This window comes from Cynocephalus volans, chromosome 3 (assembly GCF_027409185.1).
Source record: "Cynocephalus volans isolate mCynVol1 chromosome 3, mCynVol1.pri, whole genome shotgun sequence".
Taxonomy (NCBI): Eukaryota; Metazoa; Chordata; class Mammalia; order Dermoptera; family Cynocephalidae; genus Cynocephalus; species Cynocephalus volans.
Genome location: NC_084462.1, coordinates 26610116 through 26624831, shown reverse-complemented (window position 1 = coordinate 26624831; position 14716 = coordinate 26610116). Strand labels below are relative to the sequence as shown.

Genomic DNA, 14716 nt, shown 5'->3' with positions numbered 1-14716 from the left:
CAGAGACCACAGAGGGCCCTCGTGAGACAGAGAGGCACACCCTGCTGGCCGTGCTGGTGGGCCTAACCCTCTGGGGGCTGCCAGGAGAAGAGGCACAAGGCATAGCCTGGAAGGACAGGAAAGACGCCAACAGGCAGAGGGTGTGCAGGGCATCGCGAGGCGGGCACAGAGCCTGGAGGGTCCAGTGGGCACATCCGCAGGGTGGCAGGGGCTGGTGGGGTGACCTCAAGGTGTGGCCACCCAGCCTACTCAGCACTCCAACTCTCAGGGGGACAAACCTGAGAAAATAGATTTGGGGATAATGATTTTGAGCCGGGGAATGATGTAAAATGTACCATGTGTCACCTGACATCAGCCTGATAAATGGACAGGTGGATGGGGAATGGGGGACCTGGTGTCTCTCTCGCTGCCTCCTTCTGTCCCTCTCTGTCTGTCTTTCTCTCTGTGTCCCCTCTCCTATATTTCTCACTCTGTCCCTGGTCTCTATTTTTAATTCTGACAAGCCATGGGAACTCATCTCACTGCCTGGGGGGAAGCTGTCTGAGCTGGTCCAGAGATGGGCACGACCGTTTCCCAATAAGCAGAAGATAAAACGAGAAACCTGGCTTCTGTTCCACGTTTGAGCCCGGGGGAAAGGAGCAAAACGGAGCAGAAAGAAGGGAGAAAGAACGGGTGTCAGGGACAGAAACAATTCATGGCCTGTCCCCCCAAACTGGTGGGTACAGAGCAGGGGTTACCCCAGGAGCGTCCTCCCCCACTGGTCCTGGCTCCTCCTCCAGACACCCAGCTGTCCCCTGCAGCAGGAGCCCAGGTACCCTGAATGGACCGCTGTGGGAAACTGGGCAACTCGTCCTACTGGTTTACATAGTGTGTAAGTTGTCCCTTGGTATCCATGGGCGATTGGTTCCAGGACACTCGCAGATACCAAACTCTGTGGATGCTCAAGTCCCATATATAAAATGGAGCAGTAGGGCCGCCAAAGCAGTGGTGGCTCCGTTTCTCCAAAAAGCCTTCTGACTCCTCGCTGGGCCACTCTGGTGCTGGGGTGTGGCCTGGACAACTCCTGTTGGCCTCTAAACAGGGATCCCTCCTCCTCAGAGTGGTCAGCAACTTTTCCCTGTTGCTGGTGCTTCGGTGGCTCGGGGACCATGGCTGCACAAATTGCTGAACCCTGGGCCATGCTCTCTGTGCCCCGGCTTCATGCTTGCTTAGGTCACTTCCTCTCTGGGTGCCTGCTGGGGGTCCCCTATTCCTCTGCGGGTGAGATGCCTCTGGGACACATCATGAGGCTGGATCTAGAGAAAATTGCCCTGGAGTACATTGTGCCTTGTCTGCACAAGTTCGGCTTCTGCTACCTGAACAACTCATGGGCGAGGTAGTGGGTGCCTGTGTCCTGGGGTGTGTCAAGCAGCTGCATAGCAATGGGGACCTGCAGGATGGCCACCTGATCATGTGGATGGGGGCAATGAGGAGGACTGTGAGGCCACTGGCTTCTTCCTGTCCCTCACTGATAGGCCGGTCCTGCACTGTGGGAGCTGGCTGGGCGAATGCTATGGCAAGCAGCAGTCCAAGGCAATGGCAGCTTACTCTCCAGGAAACAGAACAGGTTATGTGGACAACCCCAATGGGGACGGTCGTGCCATGCTACATCTACTGTCTGAACAAGAATCGGGATGCCAAGCTACATGGCGGGACTCTGAGCATATTTCCAGAAGGGAAATCATTCATAGCAGATGTGGAGCCCGTTTTTGACAGACTCCTGTTCTTCTGGTGAGGTCACAGGAACCTGCACGAAGTCCAGTCTTCCTAAGCAACCAAATACGCTGTGACTGCTTAGAGCTTTGATGCCAAAGAAAGGGCAGAAGCCAAAAACAAATTCAGGAATTTAACCAGGAAAACTGAATCTGCCCTCCCTGAAGACTGATGGTGCTGTGAAATCCACCAGCCTGCTTCATTTTAGTGCCGGTTCCCAAATTCTCTTTAAGAGTTGAGATCCAAAGGTGTTCTCGTCAGTGATGACAAACCCCCGCTGGCTGCTTGGCATCATTCACATCCCTGTCTTGTATGGTACTTCGTATTTTCTGGTCCAGACTGCACTGACCTTCAGATACTCTTTGTCAGGTGAAACTCATGGGCTAACTCTGGCAATACCTGCAGACATCTTGCTGGCCGGAGGTTTAACTGATAGATTTAGCAATACTGGCTGTCCAAACAAGGACCTAGAAGCACAGGTGAGGGAGCGAATCTTACTTGTACTTTATGGACACTTCCTGATGTGAAAGGAAGACGTTTGCAAAGGAAAAAAATGGTGACAGATGCCACAGAGAGCCATCGTTGAAGCCTTAACAGCAGGGAACAGAAACTTGTGTCATCTGAACAATTTCCAGATGTTCTCGATCCAGGGCTGTTGGAGTTTCTGGAGAATTATCCCAACCCAATGACATGATTACCTCTAGAAAGGACTGCTGTCATAGTGGTCAATATGTAAATGTCCCGTGGGGTGGATACTCCTTTTTTCTAGTCCTGCAACCTGGAGTTTCTGCCTCTGCCCCAGTTTGTTGAAAATAATGACTTTCTGATCAAAGATGATACAACTTATTCTCTATTTTCACTTCTTACCTGGAGATCCTAATTCCTCAGAGGCTCAAATGAAACATTAATTGTTTTGGTTACTTTGTTAGAATGGAATTTGAATTTAAATCAATGGAAAACAATCTCCCTGGTAGTTTAGTGTCAACCTCTGACAATTGCAAAGAGCTAGATCTACTGATTGATGATAATAAACATCCCGCCTCCTGAGCAATTTGAGAAGGAGAGCGAGTTGGAAATGCAGGTGTTCCCAGTGTTTTCAGTTTTCCTTTTTAATGAGCTCACCCATCTTCTTTAACAAAATAAAAAAAAAAAATAGGGTGTTGTATTTTATTTTATTTTACTTTATTATTATTTTTTTTTTCTAAAAAGATGACCAGTAAGACAACTTGGCTTGGTGTTGTCAGCACCACGCTCTCCAAGTGAGCGAACCGGCCATCCCTATATGGGATTCAAACCCGTGGCCTTGGTGTTATCAGCACCACACTCTCCCAAGTGAGCCAAGGGCCCGCCCATAGGGTGTTGTATTTTAAAAAGTAAGTGAAAATTTAAAAATCTCGAAGCAACTAATAAATAAATAAAATAAAAAGGGGTAGGATTAGCACATAACCTGTGCATATCCTCCTGTACACATTACTTATTTACTTACTTATTTTTTGGCACCTGGCCAGTATGGGGATCCCTCCTATATATTTTAAATCATCTCTAGATTACTTATAATACATAATACAATGTAAATAGTTATACTGTATTTTTAAAATTATTATTATTTTTTTCCCGAATATTTTCTATCCACAGTTGGTTGAATCTGCTGGGGTGGAAGCCGTGGATATGGAGGGTCACCCATATTTGCACCTCCTCTTTGGCATGGAAGCTGGGGATCCCCCAGAAATGCTGGCTCACACAGGGGTCCGAAGACCCAGGGGCGCCAGAAGCCAGGCAGGCAGGAAGGGCTGTGAGGCCATGGTGGGGGGAAGTCAGCTGTGCAGGTGTCTGGGGCCCCAGTGCATTCCACTCTAACCTCATCAGAGTAACCTCCTTCTGCCACCTCAGGGGCACAAAGATGCAGGGGGTGTAATCTGAGAGGGGGGTCTCTCTGGGGCTCCAGCCACCCTGCTCTGGGGCCCCTCCCAGGGAGGACAGCCCAGGCTGGTGGGAGGTGGTGGCCTCCCCTCCCTCCCAGGCTGAGATGCAGGCTATCCCTGGGTCCCTCAGGGATTTGCAGGGATGCTGGGGACTTGGTTTGAGCTGCTCAGAGTCAAGCAGCGGCTTCTGTGTCACTAGGATGATGGCCCGAGGGCTCACATGAGCTGTTCCCTTGCAACCCCCCTGCTGCCCTTTCTTCCACCCACCTCCCACTCCCATCACCGGGAGCCCAAATCCTCCTTCTCTTTGTAGCTGCCTATGACCTTCCATGCCAGTAATCTGTCCTCCTCTGAATTGCACAGACTTTCATATCTCCTGCCGCCCACACAGGCTCTCCAGACACCCCCAGTGGGGTGAAGGGACCGAGGGAGGCAGATGGGGAGCAGCAGAAACAGATGTGGAGACCTGGACCACCCCTGTCAGCCACCCCTGGACACACAGAGGTGGGGGTGACCCCAGGGGGTGCTGACCCAGCACAGCATGTCAGGAACTGGACTGAACGATTCACATATATGAACCCCCAAATCCTTGGGGTGATCCCGTGATTAGCCTCCTTTTACAGATGAAGAGACAGAGGCGTGGTAAATGCCATCAGGGTGAGAAACACGGAGGCAGGCGGGAGCCCAGCTGGGGGTGGGGCAGTGAGGGGTCACAGAGGGAGGTGAAACCAAGCGAGTGCAAAAGGAGGCAGGAGAACGGGACAGTGCCAACGAGAGCCAGAGACGTGAACGCTGCTGAGGAACGGGTCTCTGAGCCGCTGCAGTGGGGCGTGTGGGACAGAGGTGGCTGAATCATCTGGGGCCAGTCATCCTGAGGGCTGATGGGAGCCCTAGAAGGATTTTGGGCAGGAAAGTTGTGAGTGCATTTGGACTCTGCAAAGCGGACTGGAAAACTACTGGAGGAGGGTAAGAGAGGGGCTTCTGGCCTGTGGGGACAGGGCTGGGGGGAGGGGGCCGAGGGGCCCTTTGTGGGAGGCAGGCCGTCCAGCTCTCCCACCCTCTGCTGGGCAGACCTGTAGAGGTTTCCTGGGGATGGAGCTGGCAGGGAGCCCCCTCCCAGATCTCTGACCCCCCAGAAGCAGTCCTGGGCGGTCCCCTAACCTTCCCCACTTCCACCCTCTGCTTCCTCAGCAGGAGAATGAGGCAGGGCATTTCCATTCCCTTTCTGGAAGGTTCAGAAGGTTAACGAGGGTAAAACACTTAATTCCACTCAGGGGGATGAACTTCTGGGAAGAGAGGAACCTGCGTCTGGGCTGAGGGCCAAGGGCGGGGTGGGCGCTGCCACCTCTGGTCACAGAGCCTGTCCACCCACTGCCCCAGGGCTCTAGCCTGGCCCCTCTGACCAGCCACTGGGCCCCAAAGGAGCCTTTGAGGGTGTCAGAGCCATTGAATGGAGGCTTTCTCTGCCTTGACATCTACAGAGTGGGAGACCCTTCTCTTCCCACTGTGGGCCTGGTCCAGCCTGGGCTGTTCAGAAGGGGGATTCTCAGGGCCTGGGAGGGTGTGGCCAATATGGCCTTGGTTGTCCCCAACTCACCTGCCTTGGGTCTAAGGCTCACTGGCTGGGGGTGAATGGAAGAACAGGTTCTGAATCCCACCTGGACCCTGGAGGGACGTCAGGCCTCTACTAAAGTCCCAAGAAGTTAAAAGCTGCGCCCAGGCTCAAGCAGAGAGACTGGACCTTGAGCCTACATCTCTGGACTCAGTCCCCAAAGTGGGAACACTTGTCTTTAAACTGTTCTCTCCCACCCCACCTCTCTGTGAGTCCCTGGCTCCCTACCATCCTCTCGAGGCTGCATGCTGGGCACTGAGTGCAGAAATAGCTTGGCCACAGTCCCTGTCCTGGGTGGGAGGAGGGCTGGCCAGGCTACAGGAGGACAGACTTCAACCAGACAGTCCCAAAGTGCCATGAGAAGAGGTCTCAGCCTGCAGGAAGTAAGTTCTGTGTCTCCTTAGGGGAAAGGGCTCTTTGGTTGTTGGCCAACTTGGTGGGCCCTCCAGCTGTGAGGGGTGGGCCCTGGATGCACAAGGGCAGGAGCAAGGTCAGGAGAGCTCTCCTGCCCTGTGAAACAAAGGCTGAAGGATCTGGAGTTTCTGCTGCGGGGAGGGATGGTAAGAACCAAACTGTTTAGGACTCCAGTGCTCCCACCCAGCAATTCCACTCCTAGGTATTTCCCCAAAAGAAATGAGCACTTAGTCCTCCAGAAGACATGTGCAAGACCGTTCACAGAAGCCTTATGCAAAACAGCACCAAATGAGAAACAACACAAATGTCCATCCACAGGCAAAAGGATAAGCAAACCGTGGGACCTCCACCCGTACTGCAGAATGCCACTCCGTGACAAAGAGTAGACTAGTGACACATGCAACAGCATGGATGGCTCTCCTGGACATCCCGTTGAGTAAAAGAAGCCAGGAACAAAGGAATACACTTATATACTATGATTCCATTCACGTAAAGATCAAGACCAGCTGAGACTAATCGATGGCAATGAAGTCAGGATAGAGGTTGTCCCTGGGGGTGGTAGTTACTGGAATGGGGCACAGGAAGCCTCTGGGGCTGGAAAAGTGCTAGATCCTGACTTGGGAGATGGTGACCCAGGTGTAGGCTTGTGTTCATTGAGCTGTTCACTTAAGATTTGTGCACGTTGCTGTATGCAAAAGAGTCCGTGTTTATGCAGCATGCATCTATGAAGCAGAGAGCCATGGGTCAGGGAGAGACTGGGTGGGGTCCAGCATTGGAGAGATGGGGACAGCCATACAGAGGGTCCCAGGCAGGGCAGAGGCAGAGATGCTGGGGGGATGGCAGGGGTGGCTAGGGTGGGGACCCCAGGGAGCCAAGGGCCAGGGGGCATACAGAGGCCAGGGTCCTGGCTACCCACACTGTACCTGGAGCTGTGGAAGTAGAGGACTCAGAGGGGCTGCTGGATGTCAAGGGTGTGTGGGGTTCTCTTGGGCCACAGCCAGGCAGAGAACCAGGGGCCGCTGCCTCTACCTCCTGTGCCCCCACTGTGGCTCCAGCCTCCATCTCAAGGCTCCTGGTTCCTGTCAGCCCAGCCTGTCCTGGGCTGGGGGGAGGCTGTGGCGCCAGAAGCCACGACAGGTTTACGTTCCAGCCAGAGCTGCTCTGGCCCTGTCCCAAGTCCCCTTGCTCACACGTGCACCCTTTTCCCTGTGGAGACAGGAGAGGTCTGGCCAGGCCCCATGAGGACTGGCCCTTTAGGGGTTCCAGAGATCAGGGTCTCCTTGGAATCACACTGTCTCTGCCAGCCCTGAGCCATCTCTGCTCAGGGAGTGCCCTCAGAGCTGTGCCTGCCCCTTTGTCCCACGTCCTAGCCCTGGCCCTTCTTCAAGTCCAGTCCTGCTGTCTCTTCCAGGAAGCCCACTCAGCATCTCCAGACTCAGTGGGAGGGTTGTGTCCTTGGTGGCTCCCAGAGGCTGTGGCAGAGACTGGACCCAAGACTCCAGACTCCTGGACTCGAGCTGGCAGGTGACGGCCAGGTCGCCTGGTTTTTCACTTGCCTTGCCATGCCTCAGTTTCCACTTTGGGAAGGGGCAGCAGTTCTCCCCACAGGGCTGTGGCCGAGGCGGTTGAGACTGCACTCTGGGGAGGCCTCAGCGTCTGAGACCACACAGGTAATCTCTCCTTTCGGCAGGGCTGAGTTCCTCTTGGCTGCCTCTCCCTGCCCACTTTTGTGACCCTCCACCCCCTCAGGGCACCTGAGGGACACCTGTCACCAACCTGTGCCTGCCTCTGCCCACCTTGGCCTTTGCTAAAGACCATTCTCAGCCTCCCAGTGATGACCAGAGGGACCTGCAAAGTGTTCCCCTCCACAGGGGTCTCTGGGGAGAACTGGAGGGGCAACGTCACCTCCCCTCTCCCCGCAGCCTGGGGTCCGGGAGCAGTCCTCTCTGCCTCTGATCGTCTCTCTCCGTTTCTCCCTGTGTCCTTCTCTCTGAGCAGGGCCTTTCTGTCCTCCCAAGGAGGTTGGGGGCTGTGCTAGAGTGGGCAACTTTGTCAATGTGACTTTTTTAGCTCTTCGTTTATGAAGTGGATGGGACACCAGCATCCAGTCCCAGAGTCCTTGGTGAAGACCCAGGGTGTCAAGGCATGGCCCACACAGAGTAGGGGCTTGGTCACTATTTCCCCATCCATGAAAAGGGGACAGTGAACACAGACCTGCTCCTGTGAGGACTCTCAAGAGGACAGCCCTAGGGCTGGCCCCTGGCTCACTCGGGAGAGTGTGGTGCTGATAACACCAAGGCTACAGGTTCAGATCCCTGTATAGGGATGGCCGGTTCACTCATTTCGGAGAGCGTGGTGCTGACAACACCAAGTCAAGGGTTGAGATCCCCTTACCGGTCATCTTTAAAAAAAAAAAAAAAAAAAGAGGACAGCCCTGAAGTGCTTGCCGCAGGAAGGTGCCATCTATGGTCTGGTGACCAAGTGGCTTCCCAGCATGCTCTGTTCACAGCCACTCTGGGGTGTAGCCTCCATTGCCCCACTTTACAGATGAGGCAAATGAGGCCCAGAGAGGCTAAGTAACTTGCCCATGGTCACACAGCAGGATCTATCATAGCAGTGGAGCCAGGATTTGAACTTGGTCATCTAGCTCCACAGCTCACACTCTTCACTGTGAGCCTTGGTTTTATGCTATCTGTATAAATGTGGCAGGTGGGGGTGTCAAGACTGGTGCTGCAGGGGAAAGCTGGGGACAGAGCCCCATCTGGCCTGTGATGGCCTCCTGGCCTGTCCCCTCCAGGCTTCTCACAGCTGGCAAGTCCTTCCTGGTACACCGCTGTCCCGTGGCCCCGAGCTTGTGCCCTTGGGCTCTGTGCCCAGCATTTGTGGGTCCATAGCTGGGCCCCTTTGGCCTTCATGCAGGGGCCGCACTCACCACCCTCAGCACCTGCCACCCAGTTTCCTCCCCATGGTCTGCTCTGTTCTCATATCCACCTTTCTGGAGCTTTGCCTTCTCTTCCAACGCCTTTGGTCCCATCCTCCTAGGTCCTGCCCCCTCCCAGAATTCCTCTCTTGGGGTCCTGGGCTGAGTGTTGGCACTGGCAGGACAGGTGCCAGGGGTCTGGCTGGGGAGGGTGGATGCTGGCCAAGAAAGCCTCTTCTTTGGGCAGGGGAGGTTTTTTCCGGGAGGCCCCGTGGCATGAGGCCTCAGGCTTGTAAAAATCCTTGAGGTCTGAGGGGGAAAAATGTATTGGCTCCAAAATATTAAAACTGCAAAAGTAAAAAATAGTAAATGTTTACTTAAAAGTCTTCTAAATGTAACATTATGTCAGCTTCATCCATTGTTAAATATAGTATTTCAAAATGCGTCACTGCACATGAAAACAATTCGTAGGTCACATTTTCTCACTTTGGAAGAATCCCCAAGATTCCCAAGAATGCATGATGTTTGTAAAGAAATCAAGGCCAGCAGGAAATCAAATGAGTTCTTTGTACCCAAATAGCTTCGAAAGCTAAGTTATAAAATTCTTTCCAAATATTTCTACAGCTAAAAAATATGTATAAAGTTGGGGTATGGGCGCATTTTTTTTATTGTGGTAAAAAACACATACTGTAAAACTTACCATCTTACCAATTATCAAGTACACAGTATAGCTGTATTATTGTGCAACAGAGCTCTAGAACCTTTTCCTCTTGCAGAACCGAAACCTCTACCCAATGAACAACAATTCCTTTTCCTCCCTCCCCTCAGCCGCTGCTAACCACCACTCTACTTCCTGTTTCTATGAATTTTACTATTCTAGATCCCTCATATAAGTGGAAATATCCAGGATTTGTCTTTTTGGTGACTGGCTTATTTCACTTAGCATAGTGCCCTCAAGGTTCATCCATATTGTAGCATTTGCCAGAATTTCCTTCTTTTTTAAGGCTGAGTAATATTCCATGGTATGAATAAGTCACGTTTGTTTATCAGTTATCTGTTGATGGACACGTGGGCTGCTTCATCAAGAGGTGGCTCTTGGCTATTGTGAGTAATGCTGCGATGAACATGGGAGTCCAAGTATCTCTTTGAAGGAGCTGGCTGATCAGCTCAGTTGGTTAGAGCGCAGTGTTAGAACACAAAGGTCAAGGGTTCAGATTCCCATACTGGCCAGTCACCAAAAAAAAAAAAAAAAAATCTCTTTGAGATTCTGCTTTCAATTCCTTTGAGTATATACCCAGAAGTGGGGCGGCTGAATCATATGGTAATCCTATTTTTAATCTCTTGAAGAACCTGGTATGGGTGCATTTTTGAATGTTCATTGGGGTATGGAGAGGAGCCCTGGCTGATGCTGGTCCAAAAATAGCCCAGCCCGATGGGCAAGGCACGCAGGGCACATGCTCAGTTTTACTTTCTCAAAGTAAAACTTCGGTTTCCTATCACTCGCTTTCATTGCTATTGAACCCTTCCTTACCTCAGTCACCAGTATCCGACCCACCCCTGGGGTAGCACCAAGGGACACAGCCTTGTCTAAGGCTCTTTCCCCCTCCCCGGCAGGGGCCGGGCAAAGATGGCTGGTCCTGCTCCTGCAGGCTCCTTCGGGGCTCTTCTGATGCTCAAAGACCTGGACTCTTGCAGCTCAAACACCTTTTCTTTCAATGTTATTGATCTACTGTGAATATCAGAAGAATGCATTGAAACTTGAGATGCCTCCTGCCCTGTGTGGGGATGCACTAGACTTTGGCCAGCCCTAGGTACTTTTCACGTCAATTTCCGTTTTTACCACTGTTTTGGTATAAATATGAATACTATCCAGACTGGATTCGAAATTGCATATTCATTTCTATTATATTCATTTTTTCCCCTTCTGATGCTAAAAGAAATTAAAACATTTTTGTGGGTCCCTAAAAAGACTCCGTCAGGGATACTTCATTCAACTGCCCAAGTGGGTGAGGGGTGCAAGAGTTGGGGGTGGGAAGGAGACGCTTATATGCTAACACTTCAAGACATGCCACACACTGCATTTCCCAAACCCAAGACCCCCACGCCATTCTCTACTCCAAGCCTTTCACAGGGAAACGTCCAAGCTCTCTCCCAGCAGCCAAGGACCACCTTTGGCAGACTCCTGTCTGCTTCTCCAAGTTCATGTCCCAAAGCCTCCTGCACCTGCCTCTTGGACGTTTCCAGAACACCCCAGCCTTCGTCACGCCTGCACACCTGCCTCATGCTGTGCCTTCACTGGGAGCATCCCTTCCCCTCGTGCGCAGCTCCACATCCTTCCAGACCCAGCCCAAATGTCACCTCCATTTTAAGATTCCCTGAGCTCCCTTCCTCCTCTAAGTCCTTTTTTTTTCTTCTTCTTTTTCTTTGGTGGCTAGGCAGTACAGGGATCAAACCCTGGACCTTGGTGTTATCAGCACCATGCTCTAACCCACTGAGCTCACCGGCCAGCCCTCCTTTTTCATTTCTCTACAGTAGCACTCATCCACCCTTTTACATCCATTCTTCTGTTCAAATTCAAGTTCCATGAGCCCCTATAGGGCAGGGACATGGGGCCTGGCACACAGTAATCAATCAATGCTGAATAAATAAGCAGATGAGGGAGTGAATGAATGAGTGAACCAACAAGGGAGACAGGAAATGAGGGCAGTGGTCTGCTCAGCAAAGGGGTCCCCTCCATAGCCAACCACCGATGGAGGGTCTGGATTGCACGGTGGAGCTAGGGCTGGGTTCCCCTCCCGGCCCCACCCTCTGACTCACACCGTCCCCAGAGAACAGTTTCTGGGAACATGCAGAAGGCTTGGCTCACCTCCCTGGCCAAATCCTGTGTTGACGATGTTCTGCCTTAGGAGCTCCTGTGCTCCCGGGCCACAGGGCAAGGAAGGGTGCAATGCGAGGGCAGGGCCTCATGAGACAGTGGGGGCTGGGGGGCCACAGAACAGCAAGTGCCAAAAGACAGCCTGACAAGCATCCTGCAGCCCCGGGCCATGGAGCCTCCCTGCTTCCTTCCAAAGTGGAGTGTGCTACAGGGTGCCAGGCATGTCACAGGAGTCTCAGGGAAGTGGGGGTGACAGTACCTACTGCACAGGTTGTCACAAGATTCAAATGAGAAGACTATGTGGGTGCCCGGAGTCCAGGTGACATCCACTGGGTGCCAAGGCTGTCATCTGGGGTGGGACAAGGAGAAATTTAAGATCCTAGAGTGAGTGTTGTCAATTCCTCTGTCTGGGGGCTTCCTCCCTCTCCCGTTCCCGGCACAGGTGCTAACAAGTGTCACTGGCCCCCAGCCTCGCTGTGCTGAGGGACACAGGGTGCAGCAGTTGTGGCAGCAGTGCCCAGCATCCAGCCTCAGTGTGAGATGATCTGGGGCAGTGGGGGCGTCTGCACCAAACCACTTCTGTGATGTGATTTAGGGTGTTATTCCTGGCTATGTGTGGCCTTTGGACCTGGGTCTCTGGCCCTCCCAAAGAATCTGTGACATACTCGACAGCTATCTAATGAGCCTTTTTCTGTTAGCTGGAGGTGGTTTCTGTTGCTTGGAACCAGAAACCAGGAAGTGTGGCCCAGGAAAGTGAAGGGGATTGTGTGTGGCGTCACTGAGGGTCTACTGCCCAGAAGAAGGGAGGCCTTGGTCTGTTCATGTCTGCTCTGTGCAGCCCAGAGCACATTAGGGGGGTCCAGCCCCACTCTGGGAGCCACACTCTAGAAGGGCCAATGACAAAGTGGAGGCTGCCTAGGGGACAGTGACCAGGTCAGTGTGGGGTCTAGAACTCAGGGTGGAGGAGGGGAGTCTGGCTTGGAGCAGAGCAGGCTGAAAGCTCTGGGGGAGAGATGTCGTGCCAGTTGAACTGTTCTGGGGAGAACAGCCATGATTTAGGACCCAAGGGCCATTCTGGAGGCTCAGTGGGGTGGGTCTGGGCCTTGCTCCCAGCTGGAATAGTCTGAAGGTGACAGAGCTGCCTTTGGAGGAGGAGGTGAGCATCCCAGGACTGCAGGTGAGCAAGCAGGAGTCCTGAAGCAGACAGAAGGAGCCAGGTGGGGAAGGAAACTTCAACCGGGGCTTCCCTGGGCCAGTCTGGGGGCAGGCATCTCCGGGCAGGGGAAGGGACCAGCCTGCAGCAGCACCCTAACACTGGACTTGGCAGAGGCCCTCCTTGTCCACCACTCACCACCCAGGCCTCAGGAACAGCCCAAGGATGGGGAAGTGAGCCCCCACTCTACCAATAGGCCAACAAAGCTTCTTCCCACCCCCAAGTGGCCTGGTCCAAACTCCGAGATGGGGAAGTCAGGAGGGGGACAGGCCTGGGGGATGACGAGGCACAGGGGACAAATCTCAGTGAGCAAGGGTGGCTGATAATGGCTCTGATAAACCTCCTAAAATAACAGCCAGAAGTACTCTGAGAAACTACAATTCTCCACCCTTCACATAAAGATCACAAGACTGATAACGGGTGGCTGGTAAGGACATCAGGGAGCTGGCACTGTCCTATATGTTGGTGGCCCTGTACAGGGGAACAACCACCACATCAGAAAATCTGGCAAATCCTAGGGACGTTCTGCATGCATGTGTCTTCTGCCCTGGTGATTCCATTTGTAGGTATTTATCCTCAGCTTCGTTTGCTCACGTGCAAAATGTGTCAGGCACGCTATTGTCTGGTGTATGCAAATGAAGACAACAACGTGCCCATTCACTAACAGGGGACCTGGACCTGTCAGATATGTACATCGGCACAATGGCAGAGAATGAGGATACCTTTTGTGTATAGATATGCATGGCTCTCCAAGATAAAATAAGTGAAACTGTAAATGTAAACAATAAGCTACTATTTGTATATCAAAGAAAAAAAAATCTGCTGATGAATTACAGGCAGAGACTGTTTCCAGCACGATTCATTCACAAGGCACTCAGAGCAGCAGATGCCACGAGGGAGGAAATTTGTGTGACTGGAAGAGAAGAGAGACTTACTTTTTGTTGCAAGCATTGCAAGCTTTCTATATGTTTTGAATTTGGTTAGTGTGCGTGTAGCGTATAAATAACAAAATAGGAAAAGAAAACAGAATATTACAGAAACTAGAACCTGTGCTAGGCACCGCCCCCACAGTGTCTCCTGGGTACCTTTGGCGTGGTCACTGCTTTGCCTTTGCAGGTGATGAAATGTAACCAGCTCACAGAAGCCCAGGAAGCTACCCAGGGTCACCCAGCAAGGGAGTGGTGGAACTGCATCTGTGACCCGAGACTGCAGTCATGTTTGGGGCAATGCCCTCCCTGGGAGCCAGCCGCTCAGATACAGTCACTGCTGTGTCAGGCCCAGGACTGTGATCTCTCGATTGGGAGGGGAACCACGGAGGTCGACAATTCTAGAAGCAGCTCTAGACACTGAGTCTGGGAGGACTGTGACCCAGTGGAAAAACCTGTGGTCACGGTCACGGAGTACTGGGGAGGCCAAGCCTGGCCCTGCCTGGGGCCACCTGTGTGACCTCCTGACCTCCAGCGGTAATCTTCCCTCTGGGAACCTGAGCACCTCATCCAGGTTCCCACTGCGGGGGTGGTGGGTTGGGGGGGTAGGAGTAAATTAGTTGACATTTCAGAAAAAAACCCTCCTCCCAAACAGGTACTCAAACAAAATCCAGTCTTTCCGACTCCCGTTCCCAAAACTTCTAGGCTTCCCTGGCTCTCGAGGCCTCCTTCTGGGTCCAGGTGGCTGTAACACACACACATACACAGTTTGCCGAGTTCGTCTGATCGCCCTTTCATTCAACTCACACCCATGCAGGGCCGCCCCCTGCGCGAAGCAGGGTAAGTGCCTTCTGCTCGCACGCCCTCCAGCCCGCGTGTCCCCGAGCACACAGACCCACGCCCGCCGCCCCCACGTATCCGTATCCGCCGCTCAGGCAGCCGGGGGCCCAGCGCCCACCCTCGCCTGCAGGGGCGCCAGCCTGCGCGCCACGAACCCCCGGGCGTCAGCGCCTCCGCGCAGGCCCCTCCCCACCACCCGCCCCAGGCGGCCAATGAGCGCCGCGGCCCGGGCCGGCCCCGCC

At 53.1% G+C, this 14716-nt stretch overlaps 1 pseudogene; it reads left to right on the top strand.

Moving 5' to 3' along the window:
* Window positions 1-1265: 1265 nt before the first annotated feature.
* Window positions 1266-1924, top strand: LOC134374098 (prolyl hydroxylase EGLN3-like; annotated as a pseudogene).
* Window positions 1925-14716: the final 12792 nt, after the last annotated feature.